Here is a 5,006-nt window from a genome sequence, read left to right as displayed (position 1 = left end):
GTAGAAATCATGAAAATGAAGCAATATCATGATTTTACCAACAACCTGGAATTCTTGGGTTCAAAAAGTTGGCTATTTTCTCAGTTGCAATGGGAGAAATAATTAGTTATTTAATAATTAGCCTACTATTTTCTGACTGGTGTGCTAATGCTATCAGTACTTAGTGGAACTGAATTTCTCATACACCTTCAAATAAGATAAAAGATAGACTAATTATTTAAAATGAAATTTATTGTGTTAAGATGATAGATGAATATTATAAAAATTTAATTTTAAGTGATATTCAGGGATGAAAAATGGAAGTAAAAATAAAAATTACTTCTAAAGTAACCACACGTTACACGGCACATTAGTGAAAAATTATCAATGTATTGACATTTAATAGGAAAAACACTCAATTTTTACCAAGCTACTAAATTTTAGATATTAATGACTTTAAACTCCTATAAAAATTTTAAAAAATAAGCTTTGGGGTGATTGTTTTACTTTTAACCCTTATGTAAAAACATGTCTTCCTTTCCTGCCATGCACCGTGAGAAAATTAATAAATATATCCTATTTCTCTTTCTTTAAAACTTTCCAGTTTTTGTTGGTTTAGTATGTTTTACATTGTCAATACCCGTGACGTTTACATCCGATGTTGAAAGATGGTCCCGCGTTGCTTCAGTGGATGCCTGAGCTTGCTAATTTATTGTAATGCTTTCTAGCTAGATGTCGTATCCACAGCCTCACACACTCAGAAGCAGGCGTTGGGGGGAAGGGTAGACCGTGGGTGTGTGTTACCAGATTTGGGGTGTGATGACTGGATTGGCCCACTGATGGAGTTAGCGTCGTTCTGGGTACGAACAGTGGAAAGGTCCAGGGGGATGGGAGCACCCACCTGCGGGCCTGTGACCCGGATGAGGAAAAGCAAGGGAGGCTCGCTGCCTCCTGCCTGCCTCCCGCCTGCCGCCCACAGGCTGTTCTCCTCTGCCTTGCCCCTCTGCTGTGCTGCCCTGTCGTAGGCCCAGCTGACGATGAACGGAAACCTCTGGAAACTGAGCTAAAATAAACCTTCTTCCTTTAGTTCATGGATGTCAGGTATTTTATCCTAACAATGAGAAAGTAACTGTGACATTCACTGTTCTCTTTTCCAGCAATTCCTACAGTTCTGAGTTTTTCAAGCGTGATAATGATGATGACAATGGCTAATATTTATTTAGGGCTTATTAACTGTAACCATTATGCTTCCTACTTGTCTTGTGTTATCTCATTGAATATGTACAACAATCCTCCCAGTAGAGACTCCAGCTATTTTCTCTGTATAATGAGAAAACTGGTGCTCACAGGGATAAACTTGATCAAGGACAGTCAGCAACCCTTTAGATTGGGTTACATCCTTTGCCTGGAATTTTTGCATAGTCTTTGTTAAGAAAACAACATGAGTGCTGGATGTTCTTGGTTCCGGGCTGCCAACTACACTGCCGTGTCTGTTTTTGACTTTCTCTAAGTTCTAGATGTTCTCTTTTCAAAGAAGTCATGTAACTTGCAATTCCTTCAGGCTTTAGCAAACAATTTGAGACCATTTCTTTGTTTAGTTGGGTAATTCCTCTCCTCACAAATGTTCATGGCCAGGGACATGGCTCAGTGAAATAAGTGCTTCCCTAGCAAGTGCAAGGGCCTGAGTTCAATACATGGTTTCACAAAAACAAAAAAAAGAACCGTATCTTTGGGGCCGGGGAGATGGCTCAGTGGAATAAGCACTTCCCTGGCAAGCACAAAGGCCTGAGTTTAATCCCTGGTTCCACAAAAAAATGTTCTTTCTCTGTTTTATGTCTAGATTTCTCTCTCTCTCCTTGAACCCTATGCTGACAGTTTTGTTTGTATGATGCATGCTTTTGGTCAGTTGATCAGTTTGCTGATGTTGGCCCATGCCTACTGTACGGAGTGATAGGGTCAGATGAGGTGTGCAGGGGCCAGCAGTGTGGCCCTCAGCATGAATGAAGGTGTCTCTGAGCCTTGCTGGCTGAGTTCTGTCCCCCCCAAACTCATGGGTTGAGGGCCTACCTGCTGATCCCTCAGAATATGGCTTTACTTGGAGAAAGGATCATTGCTGATGTGATTGGCTAGAGAGAGTCATCCTGAAGACAGTAGTCCCTAATCCAGTACGACTGATGTGCTTATGAAAAAACACAATGTGAGAGGACAGAGGTGCTCACAGAGACAGAGCTGGGCGGACACAAAACAGAGACTGCTGATGTTGTCCGCAAGCTAAGGAGACAGGGCTGAGAAGGACCCTTCCCACACAGTTTGACTTTGGACTTGTGGTCTCCAGAGCTGTGAGAGCAGAAACGTGGACTGTCGTGGCGCTTTGCACAGCCGTTGCGCTAGGACGCCACATTTCGGTGTTCTGCTTGCTTCTGCCCCTGCTTGTCTGCTGCTACTCCAGGTAAGGACCCAGCGTTTCACACCCTGATGCGATGTCCCTTCAGGTCTCAGTCTCTTTCAGCCCCACCTTCGCTGTTGTCTTATTTTCCTCCATGTCCCCACACTGTGCCGCTAATATCAGGTGGCTTTTTCTCAATATAGCCTTGACTTTGAGAGAAGGCTCTGCACAGCCTTCAGTGTGAGGGGATCACTCTTCTCTCCCCGCCACTGGCATTGTAGGTATGCCTTATATTGCAATCCACTCTGATACCCATCCTGGAATCCCTCAACATCCTCCTTGGGTTTTAAAAATTTGCATGCATTAAATTTTACTCTTGGGCTGAGAACATAGCTCAGCGGTCTAAGTGTCTGCCGAGCAAGTGGCAAGGACCTGAGTTTGATCCCCAGAACCATGTGCCATGACAGCCAGGACCCTGGTGTGCCGTGCTGGCCACAGAGACCAGGCCTGGTGGTACACGCCTGTAATTCCAGCACTGAGGAGACTGAGACAGGAGGATCACGGTGAGTCTGAACTGCATAGTGAGACTCTGCATCAAATAAATAATTTTTTTTAAAAAGAAAGGAAAAGAAAAAATCTTCACTCTTTCCTATTCACAGTTCCATGAGTTTGGACAAAAGCAGAGTCTTGTATCCATCACACCCATCCCTTAGAGAAACAGTTCGTCACCTCAGGAAAAGTTCCTGTGTTATGCCCTTGTAGTCAGCAGTTTCCCTTCTACTGCCTGGAATGATGTCAGTGTTTACACTACTTTCTTAGTTTGGCAAAGCTTTCCCTTCTTGGTATATATTCTTCATGATTTTCAGCTTGGGGCAAAGGTCTTTACTACTTCACTTAAAATGGACTTTCATACATTATAAGTTTCGGTGTTGTTTTGGGGTGAATCTCAGAGAGTGTAATAGAGTCAACATGACTTCTTTTGTCTTTAAAAGTGTTTGGGGAAGTCTTTTTTCCCCCATAATTTTATTGAGAAACAAATAACAATGAGACAGTTTCAAATCAAGTTAGTAGGGCAGTTTCAATAATTAACACATTGTAAACTGTCTTCCTAGTGGTTAATTGCTGTACAAGATGCAGACATGATATCCTATTTACTTTTTATTTTTTTATTTTATTTTTATTTTTATTTTATTTTTCTTCTTAGAAATTGTTTTATTTTTCATCAGCCTCATTCCCACTTTGCTGAAGCGTCGGCAGAACAGTTCAAGACCACTCGGTGGTGGATCCTGCCCACTCAGCGGCCTGCGCAGTGGAGACTGCAGACCAATCTTCTGTGGCCGGCTGAGCACTCCAGTCTTCAGTAGGAAACTGCTGAATGGGCAAAGAGGGCACCTGCACACCCTCGGACCGGTCTGCAACCTCAGGCTGAGCAGCAGTGAACTCCGGAGCTGGTGCAGTCCATTCACCCTGAAATTCCTCCTTGGTCACAGCCTTTTCAGCAGCAGCCTGCTCTTCTTTTTCAATCTCTTCAGCATCCCAGTAGAAGTAGAGATCAGGCATGACTTCCCACGGGTGTTCACGGGACATGGTGCCACGCATGCGCAGCACTTCCCAGGCCAGCATCCACCACATCAGACCCACAGAGTGAGCTCCCTTATTGTGGCACAGGATGGCAATGTCCCCATAGCGTAGAGGGAATCTGTGTTGCATAAAGCAATGGTTGGCAGATTGACGTAAGATGCCTCCGTTACAGCCCTGAGGACAGTAACCACCAGAAGACATGGCTCTCGGAAGGCTGCCTGGATGTGGTTAGTGAAGGTTCCAGGAGTGAAGCGGCCAGCACTAGGAGTAGCTCCAGGGGCAGCAGCAAACTTCAGCACAGCCCGCTGGCCGGTGCTCCTGGAGGATATGACGCTGACGTCAGCAGGGTTTTCAATGGCCACGATGGCTCGAGCTGCCAGGAGAAGCTTCTCCCAAGTCCGCTTCAGATTTATGATGTAGATCCCATCACTTTTCCTTGTATAGATACACTGCTCCATCTGGAAATCCAGGTTGGTGCCACCTAAGTGGGTTCCGGCAGCCAGGAACTTGAGGACGTCCTCCTCCTTCATTTGCAGGAGATCAAGGCTCCGGACATTGTGAAGTTTCCCTTTAAGTTACGATGGGAATCAGGAACAATGCTGTATGGACCCTGCCGGGGAGCACGGAAAGCGATATCCTATTTACAAACACTATTAGAACAAATCCCTCTATTCATAGAATTAAGAGAATGTAGCTGTATATCTATCCTAACCATTCTGAATACACAGATACAAAAATGTTATTCATCTGTAGACCCTTTTTCGTTTAGTTCCATCATTTAAATATTAAAGGTGTGTGAACTCAGCAAACTATTCCAAAATAGTCCAGTAGTCCATAATAGTGTTGGGTCTTCCACTTGACTGGCAATGTCAGAAGTTGTTGACCTGAGTTCCCTACAGCTCAACATAACAGCATGGCTTTACTTCTTATACTTCATTTTTATACTTTTCTTTTTTTTCCCCCAAAGTTTTATTGATAAACAGATAGCAATGAGACAGTTTCAAATCAAATCGGAAGTACAGTTTCAACAAATAATACACTGCATATATTCTTCTTAGTG

General features: G+C 43.8%; 1 pseudogene; it reads right to left on the bottom strand.

Moving 5' to 3' along the window:
• Positions 1-3,562: 3,562 nt before the first annotated feature.
• LOC101566525 overlaps positions 3,563-5,006 on the bottom strand; it is a 49,612-nt pseudogene continuing 48,168 nt past the window's right edge.

This window comes from Octodon degus, unplaced genomic scaffold (genome assembly GCF_000260255.1).
Source record: "Octodon degus isolate 3935 unplaced genomic scaffold, OctDeg1.0 scaffold00207, whole genome shotgun sequence".
NCBI classification, from domain to species: domain Eukaryota; kingdom Metazoa; phylum Chordata; class Mammalia; order Rodentia; family Octodontidae; genus Octodon; species Octodon degus.
This window is presented reverse-complemented; position numbering and strand designations above follow the sequence as displayed.